This window comes from Erythrolamprus reginae, chromosome Z (genome assembly GCF_031021105.1).
Source record: "Erythrolamprus reginae isolate rEryReg1 chromosome Z, rEryReg1.hap1, whole genome shotgun sequence".
NCBI classification, from domain to species: domain Eukaryota; kingdom Metazoa; phylum Chordata; class Lepidosauria; order Squamata; family Dipsadidae; genus Erythrolamprus; species Erythrolamprus reginae.
This window is the reverse complement of record NC_091963.1, coordinates 104,162,892-104,180,339: the sequence shown is the minus strand read 5'-3', so window position 1 is coordinate 104,180,339 and position 17,448 is coordinate 104,162,892.

The following is a 17,448-nucleotide window of genomic DNA, read 5'->3' as shown; positions in this document are numbered from 1 at the left end:
GTTCCTGAAAAATAAATGGCACAAGGAAAATTTAGGAGAGTTTTCTTTCATTACATCTGAATTCGGTCAATGATTCCAAAAACCAATTCTGAATAGGCAGAGTTCAACATGGGTTTGGTATTAACTATCAAAAAGATAGAGAGAAAAAATCTGACAATAGTATTCATGGTGTTCTGCCGTGCTCTCTGATAGGAGCCTCTCGAAAATTCAAGGATACACACTCTCTCTCTCTCTCTCTCTCACACACACACATTTGAAAATTCAAAACAATGTTCTTTATCACAAAAGTCAAAATAAACTAAGCACTCTTTTTGTATTGCAAAGAGCACTCTTCCCAACACAATCAGGTAGTCTGTACAATTTCCCTTAAGCAGTCATTAAGTACTTAGCCAGCAGCTGTGGAGAAAATTCACACCCTTTCTTCTTCCAATGAAGGGAGACACACACACACACTGCTCTGCCTTGGTTTCAAAGGCGTGAAAAAGCAACGAAGTCCAGCACACAAGATTCCTGACGATACTGCAACACATATTCTTCCACAATGGCCAAACCCACATGCTGCTATTTATAGCAGCAGCCCTAATTACTGGAGCTCCACCCAAACACAGGTGGCCTCCCTTATTTCCTGTAATATGTTCTTACTTGGTCTCTTCTATGCATAATTCTGCGCTTGCGTGGGTCCAAAATGTCATCATCTGAAGCTATAGAAGATAAGGAAGATTGACTGCCTTGGCTATGTGCCAAGCCCTCCTCTGCCGAGTCACTCCCACCTTCTTCTTCGTCCGAGGAAACTAAACTCTGAACTGATTCTGTCGGCAATAACACAGGCATGTGACATGTTGAATTTTCCCCTGCATCAACCTCCCCATTCCCTGGGGCAGGAGCTGGGCCAGAGCCAACCACAACACATGGCCATGGATCACCCAAATGCTCCTGTGATTTTTTTTAAAACTTGCTCTGTTTATTTTAAGATAAAGAAATCCCACCTTGACCGAGCAAGGAACACAACGTAAACCACTATTCCATTCAAAATAAGAAACAACATTCATATTCCTTATTGCAGACAAATAGGCTGATTAGCAGCATGGGATTATAGTATGCTGACACATGAGCCCACAATATCCTGGTCTGGCCATATATGAAAGTTATCTGAGTTAAATGCTGTCATACTTTTATGAAACAAACAGAAACTTAAGCGACCGTAATAGTTTAGCACAGTGTTTCTCAATCTTGGCAACTTTAAGAAGCATAGGTGTCAACTCCCAGAATTCCCTAGAAGACATATATAGGTAGAGGTAGTGAGAAAGTATTCTGAGCATTGTTCTTATCCTCCAAAGACCTAAACTGCTTAGAATCAGATTGTTTGATGTTCCCAAGTAATTTTTCTGATGCATTAAGGTCTATCTCTCCAAGGTACTTTTCAAGTATTGTTTAGGGCAGTGATGGCTAACCTTTTTCTCATCATGTGGCATAAGTGCACATGTGATAGACAATGGGTGTGCATGCATGCCAGCACCTATAATGTAGTGTGTGCATGACCCCCCTGCCTCCTCCCATGCTCCCCATGTCCCCTCTGGAGGACCTCTGGAGCCAAGGGGAGGCTGTTTTCACCTTCCCAGAGGCTCGAGGAAAGTCTCCAGAATCTGGGGAGGGCAAAAACAGGCCTCCCAGAAGTCCAGAAATGGGACAAAAATCAGCTGGCCAGAGGAGATGCGCACAAATGTACCGTAGAACTTAGCTGGGAGATGGCTCATATGCACTCAGAGATGGCTCTGAGAGCCACCTGTTGTGCCATAGGTTTGCCATCATGAGGTTAGGGTGTATCTGCAAGAAATTGGAGTTTCTACCAGAACTGGAATTTCCTTTCCCTTTTGTGTAGGACCACCAGTGAAACAACCCCTGCCCCCTCTTTTGATATTGCCTACTACCTGAAGCGGCAATAAGTTGATGAATGCTAGCAAAAATGAGCCAAGTATCTGAATGGAAGCCTCAAGCCCTGCAGTAACTTCTTGCAAGGATTCCAATGGGCAAGTCATTCTACAATCATGAAAATGGTTTATTCTTGAGGCCAATGTATCCCATGATCATAGTTCCCTCTAAGCTGAGCAGTGAGCAATCGCTCACTTAAAAATCATCATCAACTCAGAGTTTTCCAAACCTGCCCAGAAGCCGAGAGGGAAAGAGGGAGAGGGAAGGAGAGAGAGAGGAAGAGAGAGAAACAGATAGAAAAAAGAGAGAAAGGAAAAGAGAAAGAAAAAGAATGGGAGTAAGGAAGAGAGAAAGAAAATCAAAATCTAGTTTGAAACTAGCTCAACTATTTAAGTGGCATTTTGATATTGATAGAGTTGCCCTATTATGAGCTCACTGTTATAGACACACAGTACAGTATTTTATTTTGAAATTCTGTGAGGCAAAACAGGGTGGGTTTTTTATTTGTTTGTTTGTTTATTTATTTATTTATTATTTCTGTGCCGCCCAGTCCCAAAGGGACTGCCGCTCAGACACTATACTTTTCCGCCCCCCCCCCCAAAAAAAAAAATTAGAGGGAACACTGCCCATGATGCTTATCCTTCGTTTTTGTTTTCTGGAAATCTTCTACATTTTGAAGTAAGCCTCCTGCCACCTTCTCCTGCCTTCCAAACCCATGGATGAAAAATACCAGGAAGTAAGAATAAGTGAGGCATTGGGTGAGTGTATTAATCTGATTTATATTTCAACTGATTTGTGGTGCAATGTGATTCTCTGGAAGCAACACTTAATGCTTCCCATGTATTTGCTAAGTAGAAATACATTCACTTCTTCCTCAAATAAACTTTGATTTGTCATACAAAGCAGGAGGGAGAAAATGTATGTATTTATCTCTCTCTCTCTCTCTCTCTCTCTCTCTCTCTCTCTCTCTCTCTCTCTCTCTCTCTCTCTCTCTGTGTGTCTATACATACATACATACACACCCACACAAATCCATAGATATACATATATAGTAGTAAGTACCTTATTGAATGCAACAATTTCCATTTGTGCTTCTAATATTATACAGAATATTATTATTAGTATCTGTGATTTAAAAACAATTCTCACATATAAAACAAGCTGAACCCAATTTCTAACATTTTCCCAAAGATCAGGAGGGGTGACAGCAATACTGTCTATATGGAATTGTAGTTTTTAGGCACAGTACTCTATATAATTCATTACCCCAAATCTGCACGTCTGAAGATTATAGAAACTGCTGTTCCACACTTTCTGTTCGCTGTGTTTTAATTAGCAATCATACATATTTGCTGGTTAGTAATTGGGTGAAGAATCTCGGGAAATTCTAGCAATGGCAAATAGCCCCATTTGCCACTGCTAGAATGGCAAATTGGCCTATTTAACAACATTAAAAGACACCAGGCCAGTGTTCCATATAAAACATTTATTTTTCTTTGTGCTTAATTCTGAGACTACCTGAGCAGATTCCTGCAGTTTTCTTGGCAAGATTTTTCAGAAGTGGTTTGCCATTGCCTCTTTCACCTGACTGAGAATGTGTGACTGGCACAAGATCACCCAACTGGTTATGTGACTATAGCAGTTGCAAAGCCACCAACTTTTTCGTCACCAGGGTCTGGTTCCATAGAGAAAGGTTTTTCCATGGCCTGGAGGGGTTTCATGTGCTGCCTACATCCCACGGATGGGGCTTTGCTTGTTTGTTTGCATGACTCAATTTCTGGCATGCCACAAAACAGTGCCAGTCCATGGATTGGGGATCCCTTCTCTCTATACTTTCCAGGGAAGCCAATGCGATTTATTTTTGAATAGTTATGCATAGTTGGTGCGCTTAATTAAAACAGGTTGGGAGCAGTAAGCTGGAAATGACCTGAAACACAAAAATATTTTAAAAAACAGAACTTAAATAGTTGGTATGTGTTCTGTCGGGCTCTCTGGTAGACTTCTCCCAAAAATTCACAGGTACAAAATTCAGACACACACACGTTTGAAAATTCAAAACAATGTTCTTTATAATGAAAAGTCACTTAAACTAAGCCCTCTTTTTGTATAGCAAAGAGCACTTTGTCTCCAAACAAACTGGTAATTTGTACAAGTCCCTTATCAGTTCTGTGATACTTAGCTTGCAGCTGTGAGGTAATTCACAGTCCTTCTTCTTTCACAAAGTGAAACACACTTTGCTCTGGTTTAGTTTCAAAGCGGGGGAAAATCAGCACACAAAGGTCAAAGTCAGTAAAGCAGTCACGAAACACAATGATCAGATAATCCTTCACAATGGCCAAACCCACAGGCTGCTATTTATAGCAGCCTCACTAATTACCACAGCCCCACCCAACCACAGGTGGCCTCATTTTCTTTGATAATAATCTCTCAGTTGTTGCTGCCTATGCATCGCTCTCCACATACGTGGCTGTATCATTAACTCTTGTTCTGAATCCAAGGAGGAGCTAGATAATTTATCTCCTTCTGAGCTGTCTGCCACACTCTCCTCCTCCCTGTCACTCATGTCATCTTGGTCAGAGGAGCCTTCATCAGCAGATTCCACCGGGGGCAAAACAGGCCTGCAGCATGTGGATGTCTCCCCCACATCCACAGTCCTTGGGGCAGGAGCTGGGCCAGAGCTAACCACAGCAGTATGTTAAATTCTGTATCTCATTAAAAGCAAATCTAGATTTTATAGTATAGCTTTAGAAATAATACATTTATCTCTATTCTGCACTGCCACGTCTTTCCTTTCCTTTGGCGTATCCATCTGTCCGCTGCCATCACCTCCTTTTTATTACATTTTAGTTCAACTTTCCTTTGGGAAGCAAAGACTGTCAGCACATTCCTGCCCATATTTATTAAGACATAAGCAGCATTCAATGTATGTTTACTTAGTCACTTATGTGCAGTGTATGCCTACATCTATGCACGGGATTGTGCCACTGCTAATGCCCCAAAGCCCCCGTGAAGCAGTGTCATTCCTAGAATGGTGGGGTGGGGGCAGTTAAGGACATGTTGACTTACAGGAAGCAAAATGTACACAGCCAACTGGTAACTTATTCATTTCAGAATTCGCTTCCATAAACAAGTTTAGCAACTTTCAGGCTCCAGGTTAATCCTTTTACCCAATAGCCACATCATTACATGTTTGGCCTGCATATTTATTCTGGAAGTCTCTGATGGAATAAAATAAGCAATGGGAATTGGGTGGGACCCAGAAGAAAACTTTCTTGCTGGCCCTGAGAAGTCAGTGGATGAATAAATGGCAATAAGTGGGAAATGTTGTTATTTTTATAGCCAATTATCCCCTTTTCTTTTGAACAAACAGAACAGAGACAAGATTCTGAAAACCAGCCAGACTGCCATGATATTCAAGACTGATGAGTCTCCTGGGAGGCCAGAAAGGAAAACAAAGAGGCACAAATGTTTTGGGTTGGTTTTCAATTGGAACGAACTGATGATCTCAAAGATTATGTGATCCATTGAAAGCAATGCATTATTCCCCAAGCAATATATAAATTAAAAATTTGTCATGGAACCTGGGAGAAAACTCAGTGGGTGCTTGAAGATGAGCTTGAAGATCCAGATATGTTGAACTGTATAAAGCACTCAAAGTGGGCTGTAAAGCAGTATATAAGTCCATGTTGCTATTTACATTGAGGTGCATACAGATGTTGGGTGTCAGGTTTTTTTTAGAAATAAGCTTTTTAATTCACTTGAGAGAATAATAATGGTACAGCTGTTACAATTCAAAGTGTTGGTTATGACCTATAAAGCCCTACATGGCATCGAACCAGAATACCTCTGGGACTATCTGCTGCCGCACGAATCCCGGCGACCGATTAGGTCCCACAGAGTTGGCCTTCTCCGGGTCCCATCGACAAAACAATGCCGTCTGACGGGACCCAGGGGAAGAGCCTTCTCTGTGGTGGCCTCTGGAATCAGCTCCCCCTGGAGATTAGGACTGCCCCCACCCTGCTTGCCTTGCGTAAACTTTTGAAAACTCATCTATGTCACCAGGCATGGAGGAATTGATATATCCTTAGCTGTCTTGACTTTATGCATGGTGTGTTTGGGTTGTATGATTGTTTTTTAATAGGGGTTTTTAAAACTGTTTTAACATTGGATTTGTATATGATGTTTTTATTTGTTGTGAGCCACTCTGAGTCCTCGGAGAGAGGTGGCATGCAAATCTAATTTATTATTATTATTATTATTATTATTATTATTATTATTATTATTATTATTATTAACTGGGAGCAGGGTTGAAACAAACAGCATCAAACTGAGGTGCTGAGCTCCAAGTGGCCATTAAATGGCAGCAACAAATCAGAACTTTCTGTTTTTCTTGCTCCATCCAGCAATCATCCAGAGAGTTGCAACTTATATCTAGGGAGCCCTAAGATGATAGAGAGAAGGAACCGGCTTCAGTGAGCACATGGATCAGGACAAAATTTTGCTTAAAAGTGTCTACACGCTTGTCTCAGCGACCTCTTTATTCAAATAACTAGCAACAACAAAGATTTATTGATATTCTGCAAATCCCTGAAAGAACAACCAAACTTGTCCATCTCTATGCTAAGAAATGACTGCTGGAGCAAATTGCCAAAAAGAGTTGGTTCACTAGACCAGGGACTCCTAAACATTTGTCCATCACACCTTCTTTTAGTGTAACCTTAATGTAGACACTTACTAAAAATCACTTTGTGATAGGATCACAAAGGGGTACTCAATAACCCTTCATGACTCTCCTGGTTCTTTGTCTTTCCCAAAGGAGGTAGACCTCACAGTTTGGAAACCTTGCTCGAGACTATAACATGGATTGATTGATTGATTGATTGATTGATTGATTGCTTCATTCATTCATTCATTCATTCGATTTTTATGCCGCCCTTCTTCTTAGACTCAGGGCGGCTTACAACATGTTAGCAATAGCACTTTTTTAACAGACTTTTTTGCCCCCACAATCCGGGTCCTCATTTTACCCACCTCGGAAGGATGGAAGGCTGAGTCAACCTTGAGTCGGTGATGAGATTTGACCCGCTGACCTTCAGATGTAGTCAGCTTCAGTGGCCTGCAGTACAGCCCTCTACCTGCTGCGCCACCCTGGCTTTTTGGATGCCTTGTCTAGGCTTAGCCTATACATTAACTATCCATTGTGGCCAGTAAATTGTGCTGTATATTTTAATCTATTAATCAAGCTATTTGGGTGCTTATTCCATTGACTCATGGTTTACAATAGGGCTCCCCAAACTTGGCAACTTGTGGACTTCAACTCCCAGCATGAAGTCCACAAGTCTTAAAGTTGTCAAGTTTGAAAACCTGGTTTAGAGTGATATGTAATCCTATTGGAAAAGTTGGCCTATACAGGCTGGAAGTCTCATGCTTAGATGTTCCCTATCTACAAGTATCTTAGGCACAAGTATTATCTGTGTATGCTCTTTAATCTTAAACCAGCCTTGGTTTAAGAGAGAACTAGTATAAGAACTCATGTACAAGTAGCCCTTGATTTACAACAGTTCATTTAGTAATTGCTTGAAGTTATAACTGCACTGGGGGAAAAATATGACAATTTCCCACTGTTATGACCTTTGTAGCATTCCCATGATCACGTGATTAAAATTTGGATGCTTGGCAACTGGTTCACACACACAAACATGATAAGAGGCCATGGCTTTTTCGAATCCAAGCTATTAATCCTTGCTCTCCCCTGACTCTTAACAAAGACAAACAGCTAATTTTTGTTTCTCACCCACTCACCTCCGTCTTGTGTATATTCAGGTAGATTTTAATCCTTGTCTTCTTTGTGGAGACTTGTAAGGAGCCACCTTACATGGGCAGCTTGATAGCCTCATAAGCATTTTTAAGAGACTCGTGTGTAAGTGTAGAGTTGTTAACCTGATCTTACGTAGCTTCTGCTCCGGCAATCTCACACTACTCACCAGAGCCTACAAAACTTTCGCCAGACCCATCCTTGAATATAGCTCATCTGTCTGGAACCCATACCACATCTCAGACATCAACACCCTCGAAAATGTCCAAAGATACTTCACCAGAAGAGCCCTTCACTCCTCCACTCGAAACAAAATACCCTACTAAAGTAGACTAACAATCCTGGGTCTAGAAAGCTTAGAACTACGACATCTAAAACACGATCTAAGTATTGCCCACAAGATCATATGTTGCAACGTCCTGCCTGTCAATGACTACTTCAGCTTCAAACCGCAACAACACAAGAGCGCGCAACAGATTCATACTTAATATTAATTGCTCCAAACTTGACTGTAAAAAAATGACTTTAGCAATCGAGTTGTCAAAGCGTGGAACTCATTACCGGACTCCATAATGTCATCCCCTAACCCTCAACATTTTTCCCTTAGACTATACACGATTGACCTCTCCAGGTTCCTAAGAGGTCAGTAAGGGGCGTACATAAATGCACCAGTGTGCCTTCCATCCCCTGTCCAATTGTCTCTCCTTTATCTCATATATCTTTTCTTCCTTTCATATACTGGTTACAGCACGGAAACTGCTTTGGTCGTGCTGATGGATGATCTCTGGCGGGCCCGAGACAGGGGCTTGTCCTCTGTCCTGGTGCTTCTTGACCTCTCAGCAGCTTTCGGTACCATCGACCATGGTATCCTTCTGCGCCGGCTGGAGGGGTTTGGAATGGGAGGCACTGTTTTTCAGTGGTTCTCCTCCTACCTCTCCGGTCGGTTGCAGTCGGTGTTAGTGGGGGGTCAAAGGTCGACCTCTAGGTCTCTCCCTTGTGGGGTACCTCAGGGGTCGGTCCTCTCCCCCCTGCTATTTAATATCTACATGAAACCTCTGGGTGAGATCATCCAAGGGCATGGGGTGAGGTATCATCAATATGCCGATGATACCCAGTTATACATCTCCACCCCATGTCCAGTCAACGAAGCAGTGGAAGTGATGTGCCGGTGCCTGGAGGCTGTTGGGGCCTGGATGGGTGTCAACAAACTCAAACTCAACCCAGACAAGACGGAGTGGCTGTGAGTCTTGCCTCCCAAGGACAATTCCATCTGTCTGTCCATTACCCTGGGGGGAGAATCATTGACCCCCTCAGAGAGGTTTCGCAATTTGGGCGTCCTCCTCGATCCACAGCTCACATTAGAGAAACACCTTTCAGCTGTGGCGAGGGGGGCGTTCGCCCAGGTTCGCCTGGTGCACCAGTTGCGACCCTATTTGAATAGGGAGTCACTACTCACAGTCACTCATGCCCTCATCACCTCGAGGCTCGACTACTGTAATGCTCTCTACATGGGGCTACCTTTGAAAAGGGTTCGGAAACTTCAGATCGTGCAAAACATAGCCGCGAGAGCCATCGTGGGGCTTCCAAGATTTGCCCACGTTTCTACAACATTCTGTGGCTTGCACTGGCTGTTATATACTGTTTTATTACTGTTGTTAGCCGCCCCGAGTCTGCGGAGAGGGGCGGCATACAAATCCAATAAATAAATACAATAAATAAATATCTTCTCCCCTATTTTCTTCTATTCTTTTCTTTATATACATTACTACTTGTCTATTTCTTCAATGTGTTTTGTGTATTGGACAAAATAAGTAAGTAAGTAAAGTAAGTAAGTAAGTAAGAAAGAAAGAAAGTAAGAAAGAAAGAAAGAAAGAAAGAAAGAAAGAAAGAAAGAAAGAAAGAAAATCCTGGATTTTGCTGAATACAGTTCAGAATGGAGTATTTTGCCCAGACATAGTTGAGTCTGAAGCCCTCAGCTATTGAAGATTTGTGAAATTTAAAGGCAACTGTGTGGCTTGTTTCCAGAGCTCTAGCAAGAAGGAAAATATTTACCCTGACAGAATGGCCAGCCAGCAGCTCCGTTCTATCTTATACCTGGATGATTGACAAAAAAATAAATTGATGTGTGGGAACAAATCTGTCTGTTCTTTATATTTTTAGGGGGGGGAAAGGTAGGCAATCCCAGGAGGATTCCATACCGTGAATCTTGCTGTGCTTTTGCTCCTCTATCTTCTTCCTTTGGGTAGGAAAATACATCTGCTATTCTACGTCGCCTGCAGTGCATTCCTATAGTGAGTGATGTTCATTGAACAGACTGAAATTCCATCTCCAAGGGAAAAGAAATAGAAGTCCCAACTCACAAGAAGAGCAGGTTCAACCTTCACATTCCCACCTATCACCTGCAGAAAGATCCATTTGCCTTCTTGCTTTCTGATGACACAGTAGTAACATCAGACACCAAAAAGAGGGAGCCAGTCCCTGCTCCAAGCCTTCTTCTCCTAAATAATCCCTTAACATAAGGGTAGGCAAAGTTGGCTCTTCTATGACTTGTGGACTTCAACCCCCAGAATTCCTCAGCCAATCATGCTAGCTCAGGAATTCTGGGAGTTGAACTCCACATGTCATAGACTTTGCCTACTCCTTTCCTAATTGGATATGCAGCTCAGCTATCCAGGCCAGCTCTTCCCCAGGAAGGGAAGACACACTGTTAACCTCGCACAATAGGTTCCAAGAGTTGCTTATCCACACCGCAATCACAACCAGGGAAATTTTTCCCTCTCTGACACAGAGCATAGGGAGGCCTTCCAGGGTCACACCTCTGCCATTTTTATCCAGACAAAGATGGAGAGGCAGGTCAAAACCAGGCAGCTTAAGTCAGCGGCTGTCCAACCTTAGCAAATTGAAGACTTTGTGGACTTCAACTCCCAGAATTCCTGAGCCAATCATGCCACGTCATACAAGAGCAAACTTTGCCCACCGCTGCCTTAACAGAATGAAAAATGCCTGTCAGGCTCTAGGGCAGAAGTTCTCAACCTGCGAGTCAAGACCCTTTGGGGGGTTGAACGACCCTTTCATAGGAGTCACTTAAGACCATCAGAAAAGGCATATTTTCAATGGTCTTGAGAACCAAGGCACTGCTCCTGTGTACAGTTCTGGTCAGCTTATTGGGGGCAACAGAAGCATTAGTGGGAACCTGCAAAATGCCCTCGGTTTTAGATTTCCAGAGTGCCTTGACATGTTGTCACTCTGGGGCAAATGGTCAGTTGGCGTTTGGTATCTACCCAATGATGCCAGATGCTGATAGAGAGCCTAGAGGTAGAGTCACGTTCAAGAGATTTGGAAGGAAAGAGGCTGAATGTGGAAAATGACAACTCTTCTACCACCTATTTTTTTTAAAGTAACCTCCCTAAAAGGACAAAAGCATCCCCCAAGGACAAAAAAATATTTTCTAAAAGAAAATCTAAGAAGACAAGAATAAGTAGATAGGGCTACGCTGCAAGTAAAATCCAAGATACTCCATTGAGATTATTTGAAGGGATGCTAGACAATCAACAAATTATTGGTGAGACCACACTTGGAGTAATGTGTAAAGTTCTGGTCACCTCACCTCAAGAAGGATATAATGGAACTGGAAAAGATGTAAAAAAGGGCAACAAGAATGATAAAGGATGGAGCACCTCCCTTATGAAACCAGGTTGCAACGCCTTTGTCTCTTCAGCCTTGGAAGACGGCGTTTAAGGGGTGACTTGATCAGAGTGTATAAAATCATGCAGGGGATAGAAAAGGTGGATAGAGAAAAATTATTTTCTCTATCACACAATACTAGGACGAGGGGGCACTCCTAAAGCTCATAGGTAAGAAAGTGAGGACAAATAAAGGAAAATATTCCTTCATCCAGAGGGTCATTGGTTTATGGAATTCACTTCCAGAAGAGGTTGTGACAGCTGTCAGCCTTGATAGCTTCAAGACAGGATTAGACAGATTCATGGATGCCAAGTGTATCGGTGGTTATTGAAACGGATGTCCATGTGCCGCCTCTATGTTGGTTGAGGCAGGCAGGATTCCCTTGAGTACCATTTGTTGGGGATCAGGGGAAAGGGAGGGTCTTGCCTTCTCTTTCTGTTCAAGATCCCCATGTACAATTGGTGGGCCACTGTGTGACACAGAATGCTGGACTCGATGGGCTTTGGTCTGATTTAGCATGGATCTTCTTATGTTCTTATGTTCTTATGTCCTCTGTCCAGGCAGGTTCACCCACATGCAAGTAGGCTATTGAAAAAACATATATCTGTATCATGGAAACTTCTGAGCACGAGGAACTGTATTAAAGAGCCGTGGCATTAGGAAGGTTGAGAACCACTGCCCTAGAGTCTAGACCTCTTCTGCTTTGCCACCGGCAGAGATTTGAAAGGTGTGATCATGCGACACTTTGCAGTAGCTGCCAAGATTAATCTTCTTCTAAGTCATTTTGACTGGGTCTTTCTAAAGTGAGTGTCCACCAGATGTGCAGGATTGCATTTTTTATTGAGCCAGTTGGAAGTGAAGGAAGCTGTTTTTTTATACCTGGATTTCATCAGTTTTGGACAACAGATTTTCAATATTCAGGCAACTTTTAAAAAAGAAACTATATTAAGTTAATAGTTATATCAGCGTAAATTTTCATTTCAAGGCTGAAAAAAGTTCCCAGCCATATAACTTTGGCATGAAAAACTGAAGTACAGCTAGTCTTCAATTTCTGACCATAACTGGAACAAAAATTTCCATAATTATGTAAATCACACCCAGTCCTTTTTGCCATGGTTGTTAAATGAATTACTGCCATTATTAAGTGCATCACACAGTCATTAAGTGAATCCAGGTTTCCCCGTTGTACGAAACCATTGTACGAAGCCAGTGTGACCCTACGATGCTGATGGCATGAAGTCTCGTGACTATAGGATCCTGCAACCATCATAAATATATGCCAGTTTCCAAGTGCCCAAATTTTCATCACATGAAGAGGATGCTGTGAGGCTCGTTAGTGCAAGAAATGTCAGTATAACATTGGACAGTAACTGTTCTGCCAGCGTGTTTCAACCGCCTGTAATTACAGGGTAATTAGTCCAGGAAGACACACACCACACGGTAAAAGGAAAACCCAAAAGTTTTTATAAACAGAAAAACAGAAACAGCTCCCTTTTTAAATGTCAAAGGGATTTTCTGGTACACACAAGGCACAGGTTAAATGCAATCCAATTGCTCACCCAGTAACTGGGAAATTGAGTCCAATTCTAAAGTCCAGAGAGTCCACACACAATCTTGAACAGCACAAAAACCACGATCTTGATTAAACAATGAATCAGATAAACTGCCATGAGGCTAAAACACCAGGTTGCACTTTTATCTGTATCACTAATTACAGCAGCCCCACCCAACCACAGGTGGCCTCATTTTCTCTTGTAATAATTCTTCAGTTGTTGTCTCCTATGCATCACTCTATGCATGCGTGGATGTGTCATTAATTCTTGTTCAGAATCCAAGGATGATACAGATGATTGATCTCCTCCTGGGCTGTCTGCCAAACTCCCCTCTTCCCTGTCACTCACGCTTCCTAGGTCAGAGGAGGCTTCATTGGCAGATTCCATCGGGAGCAAAACAGGCCTGCGGCATGTGGATGTTTCCCCCATATCAACCTGCACATTCCTTGGGGCAGGACTGGGCCAGAGCTAACCACAACAGTAACTAAATGAATTATAAGTGAAGTATTACCTTTAAATTGGAAGAATATTGGCTTACTAATGATTAAGAAGAAATTGAAAAATGGATGATACCGCTCTGGCTATAACCATTGATGTCCTCCAAATGATAATCTTCTTGTAGCCAATGCTTCTCACAAAAATGAGAGTATTCACTCCTAATCCTCCAACACAAATGGGACACAAAATATATTCTAGGTGCATCAAATATAAAAAAGTGATATCCATGACTTGGCAATCAGGGTCCCACCTGGTATTTTGTGTTCTGTTTCAGAATGCTTTTAGAGTATTATTGCTTGTCTTTCTCTGAAAGGAAATATCACAGGCAGGAGTTGAACAAACTTGAGCATTGGCTACAAGAAGCCACAAACAATTATAATGCCATGCCAACCTATGGGGATTCCAATAAATTAATGAAACACAAATTGCTTTTCTCTCAAGTTGAATTTGCCTTGACCTGCATTAAAGTGGAATGATTGGGAACAGCCTGGTAAATTGTTTAGCTTTTGGACCTCAATAGACAGGCAGATGTAGCTCAATTAAAGACACTCAGGGACAGATTTGTGTTACTAAGACAGCAATTAATATTCAGTTTGAAAACAATTCTGCTGAGTTTTTTATTGTGCAGACAAGACATCTAATAGGAGATTTCTACCTCTGGGGACAAACCGAACTCTAATCTTTGGATAACCAGCAGCAATAATTTCACAGCTTTATTAACTGTGCCTAAAACTGGACAAGAAATTAAATTATAAAAATTTATAAGTTTCTGATTCAGATGGTTGTCTTGTTGAGTAGTTGAGGGCTGTAATGTCTTGCTCATTTTTCCCCCTTTTGAATGAAATTGGGGGTAGGAGGGGATATAATAATAATAATAATTATTATTATTATTATTATTATTATTATTATATATAATATATTATTATAGTATATTATATTATAATAATATAATAATATATAATAATAATAATAATAATTATTATTATTATTATTTATTAGATTTGTATGCCGCCCTTCTCCGAAGACTCAGGGTGACTCACAACAGTAATAAAAACAATATTATAGTAGAACAAATATAAAACCCTATCATATTTTTAAAAAACCAAACAACACATTCATACCAAACATAAAACAAAATATAAAAGAGCCTGGGGGAAGGGTGTCTCAATTCTCCCATGCCTGGTGGTATAAGTGAATCTTGAGTAGTTTAGGAAAGACAGGGAGGGTGGGGGCAGTTCTAATCTCCTGGGGGCAGTTGGTTCCAGAGGGCCGGGGCCGCTACAGAGAAGGCTCTTCCCCTGGGGCCCGCCAAACGACATTGTTTAGTCGACGGGACCCGGAGAAGGCCAACTGTGTGGGACCTTATCGGTCGATGGGATTCGTGCGGTAGCAGGCGGTTCCAGAGGTACTCTAGACCAATGCCATGTAGGTCTTTATAGGTCATAATCAACACTTTGGATTGTGACCGGAAACTGATCGGCAGCCAATGTAAGCCACAGAGTGTTGTAGAAACGTGGGCGAATCTTGGAAGCCCCACGATGGCTCTCGCAGCTGTGTTCTGCACGATCTGAAGTTTCCGAACACTTTTCAAAGGTAGCCCCATGTAGAGAACGTTGCAGTAATCGAACCTCGAGGTGATGAGGGCATGAGTGACTGTGAGCAATGACTCCCTGTCCAAATAGGGCCGCAACTGGTACATCAGGTGAACCTGGGCAAACGCCCTCCTCGCCATAGCCGAAAGATGATGTTCCAATGTCAGCTGTGGATCGAGGAGGATGCCCAAGTTGCGAACCCTCTCGGAGAGGGTCAGTAGTTCCCATCCCAGGGTAATAGATGGACAGATGGAATTGTCTTTGGGAGGTAAGACCCGCAGTCACTCCGTCTTGTCTGGGTTGAGTTTGAGTTTGTTGACACCCATCCAGGCCCCAACAACCTCCAGGCACCAGCACATGGTAAGAGTAAAATGTTTTTTGAAACTGTCAGTGATTTTTTACATCTGCCTGCTTCTCACTGCTGTCATGCCCTCCTGAAGTTGGTTTTGGATGCCCATCTATTACCTGTTCACAGGAAGATTTACTTGATTGCCCTCAGTTGACTTCATGGTGCCAGCTAGGAGAAAAGTACAAAAGATGGTTAGAACCACTAGGAAACCTGAAACTACAGGTCTTTTTTGGGAGAGGCTATTGGTTGTTTTGTTTGTTTTTTAAAGACGTCTGTTTATTTGAAAATAAACACGCTGAGAGAAGCTGGAATTTAAACTCTGCAGCAGGTAGTCAATATATACAAGCAGTCCTTGACTTATGACAGTTCATTTTGTGACCAAAGTTACAACGCCTTTGAAAATGTTGTAACCCCCATGACCACTGCAGCATCCCCACAGTCATGTGATCAAAATTAAGATGCTTGGCCACTGATTAATATTTATGACAATCTCTGTGGGATCATGTGATCACCTTGTGCAATCTTCCAACCTACAAAGTCAGTGGGGAAGCCAGATTCACTTAACAACTGTGGCAAGAAAAGTCGAAAAATGGGACAACCCTCACCTAAAATGCTTCACTTAGCAACAGAAATTTTGGGCTCAGTTGTGGTCGTACGTGGAGGACTATATCTGTATTGCTTCCATGCTAGATTTCATGTGCAGTTCAGATCCCTATAAACACTTTAAATATTTAAATTTAAATAACACATAAAATATGGCAGGCAAGCCACACCCACAAAATAATTTTCCTGCTCTCTGTTAGGAATTGGGAAAGAAAATGAATAATCAATCACCTATAGTTATCCAATCACCCAGTCAGTTTGGAACTTCATCGCTCCTAGAAAATGTCCTTGTTATCCACATTTTTTGCAAGTTAAGTAAGCAAGGCAAGAGTTGCCACAAAAATAACACAGTGTTAACCTCCTGGGAGAGATCTGATGGGCACTTACAGCACCTGTATCCGGATAGGCAATTATTTATTTATTTATTTATTTATTTATTTATTTATTTATTTATTTATTTATTTATTTATTCATTCATTCATTCATTCATTCATTCATTCATTCATTTATTTATTTAAATTATTTATTTATTTATTTATTTATTTATTCATTCATTCATTCATTCATTCATTCATTCATTCATTTATTTATTTATTTAAATTATTTATTTATTTATTTATTTATTTATTTATTTAAATTATTTATTTATTTATTTATTTATTTGTTTGTTTGTTTGTTTATTTATTTATTTATTCATTCATTCATTTATTCATTCATTCATTCATTCATTCATTCATTCATTTATTTATTTATTTATTTATTTATTAGATTTGTATGTCGCCCCTCTCTGTAGACTCGGGGCGGCTCACAACAACAATAAAACAATTCAAGACAAATCTAATAATTTTAAAACATTTTAAAAACCCATTATTAAAGCAGACATACACACAAACATACCATACATGAATTGTATAGGCCCAGGGGAGATGTCTCAATTCCCCCATGTCTGACGGCAGAGGTGGGTTTTAAAGAATTTACAAAAGGCAAGGAGGGTGGGAGCAGTTCTAATCTCAGGGGGGAGCTGGTTCCAGAGGGTCGGGGCCGCCACAGAGAAGGCTCTTCCCCTGGGTCCCGCCAAAGGACATTGTTTAGTCGATGGGACCCTGAGAAGGCCAACTCTGTGGGACTTAATCGGTCGCTGGGATTCGTGTGGCAGAAGGCGGTCCCGGAGATATTCTAGTCTGATGCCATGAAAGGCTTTATAGGTCATAACCAACACTTAGACTTGTGACCGGAAATTGATCGGCAACCAATGCAGACTGCGGAGTGTTGGTGTAACCTGGGCATACCTGGGGAAGTCCATGATTGCTCTCGCAGCTGCATTCTGCACGATCTGAAGTTTCCGAACATTTTCCAAAGGTAGCCCCATGTAGAGAGTGTTACAGTAGGCAAATCTCGAGGTGATAAAATAAATAGCTGTCTGGA